General features: G+C 51.2%; 1 long non-coding RNA gene across 2 annotated transcripts; it reads left to right on the forward strand.

The window, feature by feature from the left end:
• Nucleotides 1-9,917: 9,917 nt before the first annotated feature.
• LOC122212407 lies at nt 9,918-15,809 on the forward strand. Of its 2 annotated transcripts, none has more exons than XR_006199128.1 (3): nt 9,918-10,024; nt 11,191-13,455; nt 13,580-15,809. It is a non-coding gene; the product is annotated as an uncharacterized LOC122212407 (long non-coding RNA). The 2 variants fall into 2 exon arrangements; XR_006199127.1 differs by having other exon boundaries at nt 11,191-11,966; nt 12,781-15,809.
• Nucleotides 15,810-16,230: the final 421 nt, after the last annotated feature.

A 16,230-nucleotide genomic window follows, 5' to 3' on the forward strand; every position in this document is an offset into this window, starting at 1 on the left:
GGGTGGGGGAGGGACAAAGAGAGTGAGAAAGAATCTTAGGCAGGCTCTGCACTGTCAGTGCAGATCCCGACACGGGGCTTGAACCTGAGAACCGTGAGATCATGACCCGAGCTGAAACCAAGGGTTGGATGCTTAACTGACGGAGCCACCCAGGTGCCCCTGTTTGTTTTATTTATTTTTTTTAATGTGGCTACTATCCATTTAAAGCTACACGTGTAGCTCATAGTAGGTTTCCACCTGGTAGTGCTGCTCTAGCTGAACCTGGGCAATGAAAGCTTTCTGTGCCATGTGAAGTTTATTCTTTATTGCCAAGGTAATGTGGAGCCATCGAAAGGTCCCAGGTAGGGCAGCGGCAGCAGCAGCAGATTTGCATTTTAGAAAGTTCGCTTTGGCAGCGGTGTGGCGTGTGGGTTGAAGGAGGAAGCAGCTAGGAGGTGATTTTACTGCTGAGGATAAGGGAAGCTTGGGGTCTGGAGAAATATACTGGAAAGACAAAATCAACTGGTATCGGTTCTCGGGTGTAGTGACGACACTGTGGGTCATACAGGAGAGTATCCTTATTCTTAGGAGATGCCTGCAGAAGTATTTAAGGATGAAGTGTCCTATTAGCCACAATCAACTTTTAAGTCCTGTATATCCACATGGAAACATCGCACACATACACACAATGCATATTTGTGAGAGCCTGGGGAGGAAAGGCAAGTGGCATGTTAGTATTATTATGAAAAATATATGTAGATGGCGAAGGGAGGTGGGGAGAGAAGGCAAATGCGTTATAAAATGTGAGTCACTGTGACTCTCAAAGTGATCTAGTAAATAAAGGATCATTTTAATTTTTTTTTAACGTTTATTTATTTTTGAGACAGAGAGAGACAGAGCATGAACGGGGGAGGGGCAGAGAGAGAGGGAGACACAGAATCGGAAGCAGGCTCCAGGCTCTGAGCCATCAGCCCAGAGCCCGACGCGGGGCTCGAACTCATGGACCGTGAGATCGTGACCTGAGCTGAAGTCGGACGCTTAACCGACTGAGCCACCCAGGCGCCCCAATCATTTTACTTTTTTTTAATCTTTCTGTATGTTTGAAATTGTCCAAAATGAAGATATGGGGGAAAATGAAAAAAAAAAAAAAAAAAAAAGCCCTTAATGCATTGATTGGATGTGAGAGCAAGGGGAAAAGAGCAGGCAAGAATGATTTTCTGGTTTCTTGATTGACAATGGAGTGGACAAGGTTGTCATTCTTTTTTTTTTTAAGTTTATTTAATTATTTTGAGAGAGAGAGGGAGAGAGAGAGCATGTGTAGGGGAGGGGCAGAGAGAGACGGAGAGAGAGAATCCCACACAGGCTCCATGTTGTCATCGCAGAGCCTGATGTGGGACTCGAACCCACGAACCATGAGATCGTGGCCTGAGCTGAAATCAAGAGTCAGATGTTTAACCGACTGAGCCATCCAGGCGCCTCAGTGGTTGTCATTCTTGAGATGGAAGCACAGAGAACACACAGGACTGTGGAAGGTCAGGATGAATCCAGTGTGGAATGCGTGCGCTTCAAGGTGCCTTGGGGACCCAACGGGCAGGGTACAAGCTTAAGTTTCCGAGAGGCAACGGTTCTAGAGATGCAGACCTGCATGATTTGGAATCTGGACAGTAATTGAAGGTTTCTGAGAGCAGTATAGTATCTAGGGTGTGTGGGGTGGGGAAATAGAAGAGAAAGAGGTGTGAGGACAGAACCCCAAGGGAACGCTAATGTTTAAGGGTCTGCAAAGGAGAATGGTGTTGTAGACAGCCTCCATGATGCCCCCCAGGATGGCCTCCTCATATTTGTACCACCATTGGTCTGTGTGACACAGTCAGAAATGATGGTGTGTCAGTCCTGATATTAGGTTCTAAAAGACACTGTGGCTTTCATTCGGGCTCATTCTTCTTGAATCGCTTGCTTTGGAGGAGGCCATCTGTCATGTCACGAGCAGTGCTGTGCAGAAGTCCACAAAGAAGTGGCAAAGAACTGAAACCACCTGCCAACAGCCATGTGGAGCTGGGAAGAGCTTGGAAGAAAATATTCACGAATGAATGAATGAATGAATGAATGAATGAATGAGACTGAAGTCTCTTGAGAAACCCTGAACCAGAACAACCCAACTAAGTAGTTCCATACGACTAAACTCCCAAACTCCCGCCCCTAAGAAACTACATGAGATAATCAGTGCTATTTTGAGCGGCTAAATTGGGGGTGATTTGTTATGCAACAACTGACAGCCAGCACTGAGGTCTCAGCGGAAACTTAGAAGAGTGGTCAAAGAGATATGAAAACTTTGAGACTAGGATAACACGAAGCCAGGGAAGAGAATCTTACACGGAGGAAGGTCTGGGATACAGTATCCAAATGCCACCAAGTGGAAGAGAAATGGACTTTTCAGCAAAGGGGTGGTTGGCAATCTTGGTGAAAGCAATCAGTAGGGTGTAGGAGGGCAGAAACCAGATGATAGTAGACTACAGAGTAAATAATAATAAACGCTATGATCTTTCCATTGTCACGTTTAATTGGGGGGGGACCCTAGTGACAAGTATCATAATCCCCATTTCAGGGATGAGAAAGCCAATGTCACACTGCTGCTATGTGGTAAAAATCTGTCCCCCCACCCCTACACAAGGGAACTATTCAAGAATTCTGTCTAACTATATTCATTACTGTCTCTGGAAAGAGTTCTGCTAAACTCCATTTTGGTAACCTCATTCCATTGGTGGTTGTGTTCTTACATCCTTTATAATTTCGGTGCCCCCAGATGGCTGCCCAGCTGGGACAGAGGCTCCTTCTAGTTCTGCCTAAATCAGCCTTCCTGCCTTAGGTAAATCCTTGAGAAAAGAACTGACAAATTAAAATGAGTGAAAAGCCATTCTTCCATTCATTCCATCATTACTCTTTTGAGTTCTTTGAAAGAGCCTCAGCTACCGGGCCAGCCTTCTGAGATACGGATGGGCTACCCATGTGATGTTTTATATCTGAAGTCGGCACTCCACAAGCAGAAGAAAGTCTGCCTTATCTTCCCAGGGAGGGGGCCCCTACCCAAGGTTGAATAAAGCACAGCATCAACGAATGAAGCAATCAGAGTAATCACTCAGCAGTGATTAATAGCAATAACTCCCAGGTATCACACATGAAGCTATAGATATGTAGCTATTTCTAGCCCCAGCTCTGTTCTAATGTCTTTGACCTTCAGTCAATCAGTTCACTTTCCTGTGACCCATACCACCTCCGCCACTGAAAGGTTTCCTGAACAAGGTTTGCCTTGTGAGAAGAACCCACCTCAGACCTGCTCGAGCTTTATTAAGTGACCGTGTGGTGTCTCGGTCAGTCTCCCTGGCTTTGGACTCAGGCAGGCTCCACTGGGATTCCAGTATCTGTGTGATTGCAAGTGGGTTTCACTTTTAACTTTTATTATTTCCAGGTTTCTCATCTGGGAGAAAAAAAAAAAGAGGGATGATAATATTTACCTCATAGCATTCCCCTAAGTATAGTAGGGAGAAAAAAATTGTCTGTAAAAATATGACCGCCCAACTTCCTCGTTCTAGTGTGGGGCAGGAACCACCTCAGAGGTGCTTGGGTCATTTGTTGAGGGAAATGCTTTGGTAAACCTGTGTGGCCAAGAAAAGCAGCTAAGCTCCCTCATGGTCACCCATCTCCACAGTTCCTTCTCCAACCCCCGATTGAGAATAGCCCAGAATGCAGAGATTTGCTCAAGAGAGATAAATTACAGGACACCTGGGTGGCTCAGTTGGTTAAGTGTTTGATTCTTCAAGTCAGCTCAGGTCTTGATCTCAGGTCTTGGTCTCAGGGTCATGAGTTCAAGTCCCACATTGGGGTCCATGCTGAGCGTGAAGCCTACTTAAAAACAGAGAGAAGCAGAGAGCTGAATTTATTTGTGTAATAAAGTAGTAAGAAACTTGTGTTTCCAGGGAGAGGTGGGGAACAGTAGAGAGAAAGAAAGAGAAGGGGAAAATGGCAGCCAGGTGGGAGGGCACCATGTGAGGGAGATGGGGAGCGTTGGTGTGGAGATTTCCAGCTCTTGCTTGTTCTAAGTGGTGTTACAACCATCATGTCTTGCTTCCGACCTCCGGTAGAAGTCTTCCACACAAAATGGCCCTATGTTCTAAGGGTTTCGGGGATAGAAGGAAGGAAGGAGCTCAGCTTGCTATGAGTGAGAGTGATGCGTCAAGCGAAAGACATTGGCAGGAGGCAGATACAAGAGGTTGAATTCAGCCAGAACAGGAATTCATAAGGAAAAGTGACCATGAAAATCTCAGCCCATCTCTCAAGAATCCTTGGAAATTTGGGGGCAGAACACAGACATTCCACAAAATTGGGTATGGGGACTGGGCTACGTCAAAAAATACATGATCCAAGAAGGCTGGCAAAAATCAGAATACATAAGGATCAAATGAGAGAAGGTCCATAAAGCATAATTAGCTCAGAGCCCAGCTTGTGATAAGCACTGAACTACAGGTAGCTTCTTGTTATGTTTTAGTGCGCAATTTCCTTCTTTCTTCACCCCTTTGAACTTCAAGGGCTCACAATCTACTTGAAAATTACGATCTAGTCATTCATTCATTCTGCAAACATTTATCAAATTCCTTCTGTACATCAGGTAAGTTAAATCATCTCAGGTAGCAGCGATGATCACAGCTAATGTTATGCAAGGCTCACTACGCGCCATGCGCTGTGCCATAGGCCTTACCTGGCGCGTGTCATGTGTTCCGCACGACAGTCCTAGGGAAGAACGCTCCCACTTTACAAATGACACACTGAGGCACAGTAAAGTTAAGTGGCTTGCTCAGATCACATAGCTAGCCAGTGTGTGTGGGGGGGGAGGCACAGAGCCAAGGCTTGAACCCAGGCAGCCCGATTTCAGTGGACTATTTTAAGCTCTACACTGTTTCTTTTTAATGTTTATTTATTTATTTTGAGAGAGAGAGAGAGAGAGAGAGAGAGAGTGCAAAGGAGGGGCAGAAAGAGAATCCCAAGCAGTGTCCCGCACTGTCAGCACAGAGCCTGACGCGGGGCTCAATGCCACGAACCGTGAGAAGATGACCTGAGTCGAAACCAAGAGTCAGACGCTTCACCCACTGAACCACCCAGGCGCCCCTCCAAGCTGTTTTTAAATGCAGTCGACCTGGGTGAGTTATGGCCTACGGAAGGGGGCGGGTGGAGATCACGAGGTAAGGGTCCTGGGGAGATAAGCCTACAAGTACTGGCAGGATTTTCTTGCCTCCTTTCTCCTCACCCCTTCTACTCCCTTTCTAGCTCTCAGCTCTCCAGATGGGGGTGACATCAGGATCCTTACACTTTTCGTGGGTTCGGAGCTGATATCAGCTCTGCGTTGTTCCCACCGTTAGCAAAGGGAAGGAGGAAAAGAAAGAGAAGGAAAAGACCCATTAAAGCAACCAATGGATAATTAGGAGCAGACTATTTTGCCATAATGCAGCACAACAGCAATAAATAAATCAATCACTTGGGGGGGTGGGGAATGACTCGCCTATAATCCGCTATTAAAGGCTTGTACCGCTAATTAGTCTATTAATTAGAACTGTTCTCGCCCTTCCACACGTTATCAGCCTGCCAAGGCAAAGAAAACTCAGCCCCAGGGGCAGGAGATAAGAGAAGTAAGAAAGACGGAAGTAGCAGATTCAAACAGCTGGGCAAGTCTGTGTTTTAAAAGCACAGCTTAGTGCCCGGGGCAAATCCACCTGCTAGTAAGAAAGGAACGTTTATCAAAAACCAAAGGGCTGTTGTCTTTGTTGAGCAGAAAGGGAAGAAACGATTTAATCTTTAAAGAGAAAAACCACCATAACCACACAAGGGGATCTGTGAAGGGCAGCTCCACTGGGTGTTCCCTGGGGCACTGGACACAGTGAGAAACACACTTGCTTAGCGCAAAGGCAGCGTTATCGGAGGCTCAGGAGCACGGCCCTCTATCCCCTGATGCTCAAGTGTACTCATCTTGGGGAACTAACACATGTTGAGTGCCTACTATGTGCCAGGCACACCCCTTCTGTGCTTTATGCTTGCAACATCTTGTTTGCTGATTTCATTGACGTTCTTAGAATGCCCTACAGTTATTTCTAGGAGTTCTCGGAAAGAAGCCTCATTGGAGCCCTCACAGCTGTGGTCACCAAAAGACGGTTGTTCGGCTCTTCCTCTCCTGTTCTGACTCTCAGTGGTCTGTGCCCCCTGCCACCCAGAGCCTGAAGAAGCCTCTCATCCATCACTGACTCAAAGGGCCTAGGGACTGACAAGGTCTTCTTCAACAGTTCATACAGGCTCTGAGCCTCACAGCTCTCTCCGTGTCCCCAGGAGGGGCGCAGTGGGGAGGACTGTGGCCTTCATACTGCTCCCCTCTCTTTTCCAGCGTCTCTGCTCCCCTCCGCCCTCCCCTGGTTACCAAACTGACATCCCCATGCACTCAAATGAAAAATAGCAGACACAGAGCGGGGTGTTGGAGGCAGGTGTCTCCACTGGCAACAGCCCACCGGCAGCTGCTAGGTTATCTTGTTTCATCCTTACAAAAGCCGTGTGACAGGCTATTACCAATCCCATTTTGCAGAGCGGGGAAACCGTGGCTCGGAGAGGTTAAGTCATGCGGCCAGTCTTCCCGAGGCAGTGACAAAGCACTTAGCGAGACTTCAGTAAATATTTGCACCGCAGACAGAATCGGAAACATGGAGGTGATGGAAGGTTTCCAGCTTTGGGGGGACCTCAGAACTCTCAGGGGTCCAACTACGTGGTAAAGGGGGGCTGTCAATTGGGACAACCCTCTAGAGTGGCAGAAGGGCCAGAGATGGAGAGTACGGGGTCAGCCTCAAGGTCAATTGCTCCCTACCCCCACTCCTTCCTGCCCTAATACTTGTCATATAGCTCACTTTCTACCGGCAACCCTCCCTAAGAAACCCTTTCAGAAACGGTAAGTGGTGACACTGTCCTGCCTGATCCTCAGGATGTCAATAGGTCTGTGTCCCAACAGTGCTTTCTGCTTTGTGGGTGAGAGGGAGGGGCAGTGGTGATGGATGTGTGGAGAGAGCCTGGGCTTAGGAGCCAGTGACCAGCCTCTATTCCCTGACAACTAGCTAGGTGACCTTAGGCAAATTGCTTTACATTACCCACCTTCAGTTTCCTCATATGCAAAATAGGAAATGCCAGCTGCCTACCCCCAAATGTTATTGCGAGGATCCAGTGCAGTAATACAACACTACTATTATATATACAGAGAGAACTTCACAATTACAGAGTGCTTTCATATATATCCCTGCCAACCTTTAGATCCTCAACACCCTCAGGATTATTATCCCTAGTTTTCAGTTGAGGAAATCAAAGACACAGAAGGATTGAAATTCACTTGAAAACAGTGAGCGGTGCTATTATTCAAAAGCAGAATGCCTGGCCCTACCACGTCTGACTTTCAGACCACGCAGCACCACGGCATTTGCCCTAGAGTCTCTCCTCTGGGGTATGTGTCATGTTCAAGGCTTTCATTCATTCAATAAATATGTGTTGCCTTTCTACATAGAGTCAGGTAGCGAGGACACTTTGCAGAGCTCCTAGTGCGGCAGAGAAGGCAGACCTCATATGTGTGAGGAACAATACTGTGTGAGAAGGAGAGCGAGGACAGGTGATATAGGAGGAGACCTTAAGGAACTCTGAAGAGTGAGTAGGGCATAGCCTCATAAAAAGCCAGGGAAGGGCATTCTCAGCTCAAGGTGGGAAAGGGCATGGTGTTTGGGACTACTGAAGCATAAAAGGTAAGAGGGAAAGTGATGAGAGAGAGACTGGAAAGTCAGCTGAGTCCAGATTTTGAATGCTTAGCAAGCGAGTAGAGGAGTTTGGACTTTATCCTTAGGATAATGTGGAGCTACCTAAGGCTTTAAGCAGGGAAACGATTGGAAACCTAGGAAGATTTTTCTCGCTGGGATGTGGACGCTAGATCTGAGCTGGGCAAGCCTGGAGGCAGGTAGCCCAGCTAGATGGGGACACATGCAGAAATTCAGGCAAGAAATAATGCTGGTCTGAGCTCCAGATGGGATCATAGGATGGAGAGAAGGGCAATCTTTTTTTTTTTTTAAATTCTTTTTTTTTTTTTAACGTTTATTTATTTTTGAGACAGAGAGAGACAGAGCATGAACGGGGGAGGGTCAGAGAGAGGGAGACACAGAATCTGAAACAGGCTCCAGGCTCTGAGCTATCAGCACAGAGCCCGACGCGGGGCTCGAACTCACGGACCGCGAGATCGTGACCTGAGCCGAAGTCGGCCGCTTAACCGACTGAGCCACCCAGGCAAGAGAAGGGCAATCTTTGAAATAGATTTAGCAATCAAAACCAAGAAGTGGTGATTGATGGGGAATGTGCATGGAGAGAGGCAAGTGAGAGGAAAGAGTCAAGGATGGCATTAGCTTGTGTGACTGGTGAATGGTGGTGTCCTTGTTGGAAAAGGGGACATTAGGGGCAGAATATCTGCTTTCTATCAGGTATATTCTGCATGAACTTGTATCCCAACTTTGCCAAGAACCTCTAAATTATGGCTGTCTTGTCCAGAGGACGAGGAATGGGTGAAAAGATCCTGCCAACTTGAGAATTCCATTGGCCAGGCACTGAGGTGTGCACATGGTATATGTTGATGGTGCAGCCTCAGGAGGTGGAACGGCATCCAGTTCCTCTGGAGTAACAGGATTCATCTCCCTGGGTTTCCTGTGGGCCTTCTAGTCCTTCAACCCAACTTCCTTTTCTTTGGTTTTTAAGAGCTGTTTGTCAAGGGCAGACCGTATAAGGCATATTAGTAGTTGCCAAGGGGGAAACTGATCTTAAAAGAGTTTACTACCTAGAAGGACCAAGAAGACAACTAACTACGAAAATAACTACAGATCCATCCATGTGGATAGTATTAATGGCCATAAATGTCATAAAGAACATGCTCCCAGGAAACCATTCCTTCTGAATGGGGGAAATCAGGGGAAAAGGTATCCGAGTTGGTCTTAAAGGAAAGATGGAATTTCTATAGGCAGAAATGTGAGATTGGGGGGCAAAGGAGATATTCTAAAGGAGGAAACAGCATGGTCAAAGATGGCAGCGGGTACAGGTAATCACCAGCTGGGAATCCTGCTGTCTTAGGGTATCTGCAGAGACGGTTCTTAAACTGATGCTCAGGGCGTTTTGAGAAGTCTGCGAATGCCCTGACTATCCAAAATTGCGTATGTATGCACATGGACTATTCTGGAGAGAGGGCCCACACCTCTCCTCCAATTCTCGGAAGGGGCTGGATCTGAGAAAAGTTTAGAAAACAGCACTCTAATTCTCCCGAATTAGAATTCACAGGTGGGCTGGAGGCGTGTGTGTGTGTGTGTGTGTGTGTGTGTGTGTGTGTGTGAAACAAGCACGGTTGGGAATGACCGGTGCATACCTGGGATCTCTCTATAGGCCCAAGGAGGCCTTGGAATGCTAGCCTCACGAGCTTCCTGCCCTTTGCCACCCCCCGATTTCCCACCCCCATTTTACAAGAGCAGTCACCACTGGCACCAGGGTCTCCACTGCCCTAGGAGAAATAAAGGAGGCAAGGACCGAGGAGCAGGGGAGGAAGAATTCGGGAATCATGCAAAAACTCTGAATCGCCTTTGGAGAGAGGGTGGGAGGGGAGTCGTTCCGCCCTAAATCTGGAGACAGTCAGTGGGCCCGGCAGGTCCCCCCCCCCACCGCCCCACAGCAAGGCTTCGGTCAGATTCTGGGAATTTCCCAACCCGTCGGCAGGGCTGCGGCAGATTTTCCCGGACGCGAGCGTGCCGTGCCCGCCGCGGCCGCTGGGTGGCGCGGCGCCGGGCACCGAGCGTGGGAAGCGCGGGCGCGCGGGCGGGCTGAGCTCACACTCCCGGGAAGCGGCCGCGGCGGAGCCGGGGTCCGCAGCGGCTGCGCATCGCGCGCCTCCCGCCGGGCGCTCGGGGGCTGCGAGGTGGACTGAGCGGTCCCCCGGGAGGGAGGAGGCCGGCCGGAGGTGAGAGCGGGACCCCGTCAGGGTGTCGGGGAGTGGAGGAGGTGGGGGGGGGGGGGGGAGTCACAGCGCGCCAGGCCTGCGGACGCTGTCCGAGGGCCCCGGGGCAGGGAGGGGGTCCCCGGGGGCGATGCCGGGCGAGGGGGGGTGGGCTGGCCGTGCTCGGCTCGCGCCCCACCCCCGCTGCGGCGCGGCCTCCGGGTGCTGCTGCCCTGGCCGCGTGGGTAGGAGCGGATCGCGGCCCGAGCAGCCCCGGTCGGCCCCCGGGCTCTGGGGCCAGGGCTGGCTGGGCGGGGGAGGTGGCGGAGCAGCCCCCTGGCCCCGGCGCGGCAGCCCCTGCCCACTCCCACCTTGCGTTTCTCCGCTCCGCAGTGGGCGTGGTGCCCCTTTGCTGCAGAGGGGGCGCCCGGAGTTGAGGAAGGCAGTGGGGGAGGGAGAGCGCAGAGACAGGTGGTTGAGGGGGCGAGGGCTGGTGCGCCGAGGCTCGTGATATTAATGCGTATTTCTTTCTCCCCCCTTCCTCAGGGGGCGCGGAGGTGCGTGTGGAGGAGGCGGCGGGAAGGCCAGAGGCATGGCTCGGGAGAGAGGGCAGGCTGCCGGAGGTGCCACTGGGCTCTGGCTCCGATCAGCCCCCCCACCCCCACCCCCCAAATTAATAAAGTGGGTGAGGTGGTGAGGGTGGAGGAGTTTGATGAACACCTGGCCCCGAACTGCCCCGAACTGCCCCCAGCCGCCGCCTGGCTCCCGCGTGCATATCCGGGAGCCGCATACTCCCGAGCACTCTGCAGAGGCCAGGGTGGTGGGGGGTTTGGTGAGAAAGCCCTCGGTTGAAGGAGCCGCAGCAACTGAGTCAGCTCCAGAGATAGGGGTTTTGGGGGGCGGGAGGTGAGGGGAAGTCTCCAGACCTTCAGCCCGTGTTCATAAGTGGTGGGAGGTGGGGTCTGTAGGGAAACAGGGTAATGTCCTTAGGACTCCCCCCCCCCCCCCTCCAGCTTTGTTCAGAGCCACAGACCAAAATTCCGGATTCGGCGTTTGCCACATGTGCTTATTTCTTTTTTCTTTCCCTCTCGGTTTATTTTGTTTTGTTTTTGTTTTTGTTTTTTGTTTGTTTTGTTTTTGGGGGGTTTTTTGTTTTTTGGGTTTTTTTTGTTTTTTTTTTTTTTTTTTAGAGGAACTGCAAATGACAGAGCAGAGGGACGGCTGGCCCAGCCAATCCTGGAGCTGCTGCAGCACTTGTTCCCCAAACAAACACGTTCTGGTGCAAGGACAGAGAGGAGGGGGCTGCTGGCTCACGCGCCCCCCTGCCCCTCCGGGGACCACAGCCCCCTTGCTGCTCCCGTGTGGGAAGGACGGCCCGGCACCTTGGGCCACACGGACGGAGGCTGCCCTGGGCCAGGGTGAGTGATGATGGTGCTGCAGCCCCTCCCTGCTGCCCAGCGTGGGAAGAAGAATGCAGAGCCAGGCAAGTCTCTCTCTGTGTCCTCTGGGGTGGAAGGAGCGGGTGTAGACAGGGCCGGGGCAGCCAGCTTTGGCATTGGTGGTGAAAGCCTTTACCTCCAGCCCCTTGGGTTTGGTTCCACCCCTGGCCTGTCCCTGGCACTCAACAACTGTGGCTATGTGCTCATTGGTGCCACCATGTTATATAACGCTTATATAATCTCCCAGGGCAAGCGCTGTGTCTCCGCTCTCGGGTCACGCCGACACTGTGTCCCTGTGGGAGGCAGGATCTGTGGAAGCTTTGGGGTGGACCTTCTCCTCAACTTGGCTCCTCCTCCGGATCCCCGGCGTAGGAGGGAGGGATGGGAGAACCGGACCCATCCACACCAGCTTCCTCTGGGGCTCAGAAAGAGGAGTTGGCTGGGCGGCCTCCTCACCTTCCTGCTTCTCTAGTCCCCCTTGTCCAGAGAACTGTCTGGTGGAGTGGATGCCCTTCTTGCGTTTTGAGGTCAGCATCGGTTCTTGGGGCCCCCTGGCATGGCCGATGGGTGTGGTGAGATGACCCCTGGGATGTGACAGAAGAATACGCGGTACATAGGGTTGGAGAGAGAGAGGCAGAGATTAACTCTGCTTTGGGGTTTATGAGCAGAAGTGATTAGAAGGATGGTAGTGGCCTTAGGAGAAATTTGGAGCAGGCCTAGGAGCTGGGGGATGGTCAGGGAAGGGTGTACGGGGAAGTGGATCAGACAGCAAAGATAAACATGGTGTTCTTTTACTGTACTCTCCACTGGGCTGTCCCTGGTTACCAGGGCAACAGAAGCAGTGATGAAAATCATGCCTTTCGTTCAGTGGAAAAATCTAGCTCCTCCTCCCGCCTCTTCCTTCTCTAATCGCCTGCGACCCATTGGGAGGTTGATGGCTCCAGGGATCAGAGACCCCAGTGTATCCCCATCAGGCCCCCCATTCCCCAGTGTTTTAATCATCTTGCCCCTGTTCCAGCATCCCTTATCTCCCCCAGAGCTCGGCAGTTGCGCAGGAGTTGGAGTGGAAGGAGGGGGAAGGGCACGGACGTCATTGCAGGGCAGGGCGGGCAGAGCGTGGGCAGAGACGTGGATGCAGGAATGACTGGCGCACGGGGAGGGTCGGGCACTGATCAGCTAGATGGCGCTTGTTTCTGGGGTGGTAGGACCTGGGGGTGGGAATAGTGGGTGAGGGCCCGCAGAGCCTAGCAGCCTAGGCTTCCCATAAATAGGGAATAGAAGGGCCTCAAGGTCTTTTTGGGGGTCTCAGCTCCCGATGAAAACCAGGGTTCATTCATTTAGCAGGGACTGGCTTCCTACCACGTTCGGTAAGGTTCTGGGAGCTGGGAAGACAGGACTGGCCCTTGACCTTGAAGAAATTGCAGTGGATAGGAGGAAGGTGGGTATATAGGGGAAGATCAGCCTGGCTTTGTTACAAGCCTGGAATCTGGGACTCCAGGCGAGGAGACTGGTGGTGTTCCAGACTGGAAGTGATGGATTAGGGTGGAGCCTGAGGGAATGCAGAGGGAAGAGTCTTTCAGAGAGCCACTTTGGCTTGCGGCTAGGTCGTGGGGAAGAGAAGGTGCTAAAATTTTGAGCCTTAGCGATTGACAGAAAAACCCAGATTCAGACTTCTTTACAGGAACATCGTGTTTGATCTGATGTTAGGCGACCTGCCTTCAAGACCACGGCCGTCCAAATTGAAATGTTTAGGGTCAGGCAAATAGAGTTTGCAGTGGAAGCCAATTCTGGGAAGAGAACTTATAGGAAATTGCATTACCAAGCCTCGAAGGTGTAGGTCGCTGAGAACGTATGCAGGGAGAGTGAGCCCAGGGCCCTGGGCATCAGCCTAGAATTGGGCGAGGCTGTATATCTTGTACCTGTTTATGATCCCAGCGCCCGCCCAGACTGCTGGACCTGTTTCTGCTAATGAACACACACGTCTTCTATCAAACCACACCCGTTTTTGAAGTTCAGGTTTCTGTTTAAGTTTCCTTCTCCCTAGTAACTATGTCCAGGAGGCTATGTCCTGGAAAGATAGGTATGTACGCTTACTTCTCCACTCGTTCTCCTTGACCTTTGCTGTGCCATTCACTTATAGATTGCTGAGAGGCCCCAAGTTGTGCCTGCTATAGCCACGAGCCATCGGTCTTTAATTAGCCTCCACCAACAAGACTGTTCTGGTTCCTTCCCAGTCATCACTCTAGAGGAGTAAGAGCACTGCACAGAGCGTCAGGAGGCTTCTGCCAGCTACGTGGTCTCGGGTGAGGCACTTCCGTTTCCAGGACTTAGTGCCTAGTCTGAGCGGTCTGGTTTCTTCCATGTCCAAAGCCTTCGGATTTGACATCCAAAGCTTTCTCCACCTCTGCCCAGGTTTCTGGTGCCAGGCAGGCGTTTTGACCGAGCTGCGCAGATTTCTCTGATGCTTTGTGGGAAGGAGTAGCAGAAATGGAGGCCTGCTCTCTAGGGTAGACCCCTGTCTCCAAAGTGGGTGGGCGCCCTCCAGAGGCAGTGTGGCCCTTATCCCTCTTGGGAATGTGGAAATGCGGGAAGAGCAGGTTTTCCCAGTCACCAAGCAGTTGGCAGGCTACAGCCCATAGGTCAGATGCCTGCTTTTGTAAATAAAGTTTTATTGGAACCCAGACGTGCCCATTGTTTATGTATCGTCTATGGCTGCTTTCCCGCTAGGTTGGTATAGTTGAGTGGTGCAACAAAAACCGTATGACCCGCAGTCCCGAAATACACTGTCCTGCCCTCTACGAAAAACTGTGCCGTAGACCAACAAAGTGCTTAGATCTCCACTGAGATGCTTAACTGTGGCCGTTTCAGAGTCCTATGGTTCTTGAAGGTTCTGCATCGGGCCTTACTGTGTTATCCCATGAGAGGATGATATGGCAGTTGAGACAGTAGATTACTGGAATCAACCCAAAGATAGCCACCCTGTATCTGGGAAATCCCTTTCATTTTCATATTTCATATTTCCCTCGATGCCTTTGATTTGTGACTTCCAGCCTCACAGCCCCTTTTAGTGCCAGGGCCCTTAGAGATGCATTTGCAGAGAGCCTGCAGCCGAGCCTAGTTTGTCTGCCTGAGCCTGGCACTCATCCACTCTGTCAGAACAAGGCCCTCTGGCTTGGGGTTCGTAGGGTGTGCATCTGCGCTGGCTTGGGTCCGGAATTAGCATTCAAGGCTCTTGCGGCCAACACTTACGGTGTCTTCTTGTGTCCAGGTTTCCACCCTTTTGACCCGGTCCTCAAACCAGAGTCTTGGTGAAATTCTTGGTTGGGAACAGGACAAGCCACCCCCTTCCCCCCTCCCTACTACAGGACAGCCACACAGCAGTTGCATCACTGCTGGTCTGTGTTGGGATAGGAAGTGAGACACTCTCGTGGCCAGAGGAAACCACGTCCTGGGGACGGCGTTGGGGGGTGGGGGTGACTGAGGTTTATTCCCATTGCAGCTGGAAGGGAGGAGGCTGGCAGTGGGAGGAGGGAGCAGACAACCCAGAATAGCAAGCCAGAAGCTGAGCACACTCAGAGCTGCTTTTAGCCGGTACTGGTAAGCCTGGCCCTGGGAGTCTTGCTTCACACCTCCCTCCGCACATTGTCCCCAGAGGCTGGCTCTCTGACTGTTCTCATCCCCCCAAGAAAGAAAAAAGAAAGGGTCCTCGTCAAAAGCCCTCTCTAAATACCTTTCATTTGTAGAGCTTAGGGTGACCCTGTCCTGCTTGGACTTGACCCGATATTGACACTGGCGCACTGACTTGGGGAAATATTTGTTCACCAGATATTTATTAAGGGTCTGTTACGCGTGGGGCACTGTATGAAGCTCAGAGGCTGCCAAGGCAAAGAAAGGATTCACAGTCTGGTCTGAAAGGTATAGGGACCGTTGAACCCATTTCAATATGATCTGCACTGGAATCTAGGCTTCTAGAGAGCGTATCCGCATCTGTCTTGTTCGTTGCCGTCATCCTGGCGTGGGATACCGTGCTTGACACACTTGTAGGTGTGCACGTGCTTAACTGGTTGACCCGTCCTGATTTGGTGCGTCCCGGAAGTGTGCAGGAGGTAGCTGAGTAGGCAAGTGGAGGAAGAGGGGAGCTCACGGCAGCGAGTGTGGCCAGTTTGGGGGAAGACGGGATGTTCCTGGGCCTCCCGGTAGTGTGGGTGCAGTTAAAGAAAGAGGGAACGCCCTGTGGGAATGGGAATCCTTGGGCCTCAGGGGACCATGGGAAGGGAGGAGAATGACCTAGGACAAGGTGGCAGGACAGCGGCAGCCCACACCATCGGAGAAAGCAGAGGGCCGGGCGGGGGGGGTGGGTAGCAGGGAAGGGTAAGACTGGGGAGGGAGAGTGGGAACTGTGAGAGAAAGCAGAGCTGAAGCAGGTGAGTCCCGGATGCACACGATGGCAGTGACAGAAAAGACACGTCTCAGCCCCATTCTGTGGCTCTTCAAAAGACCGTGTCCGGGTACGACCCCCATGATACCACATTTCTCTGCAGTGGGGCAGATGTGGGGAAATTAGCTGTAGTTTGAGATGATGGTTACCCTCTAAAATTCTTACTATGGAAATTGCACATGTATGTGAAGATACAGTTACTGTGAGAACATCCCACGTTCCTGTCACTCAGCTTTAACACGTAATCAACATGTAGCCTGATTTTATTTGTATCCCACCCACCTATTCTTTATCTTTTTGTTGTTGTTGTTGTTGTTTTGTTTTTACAGCAGATCCCAAACATCATGTTCCAT

This window comes from Panthera leo, chromosome F3 (genome assembly GCF_018350215.1).
Source record: "Panthera leo isolate Ple1 chromosome F3, P.leo_Ple1_pat1.1, whole genome shotgun sequence".
Taxonomy (NCBI): Eukaryota; Metazoa; Chordata; class Mammalia; order Carnivora; family Felidae; genus Panthera; species Panthera leo.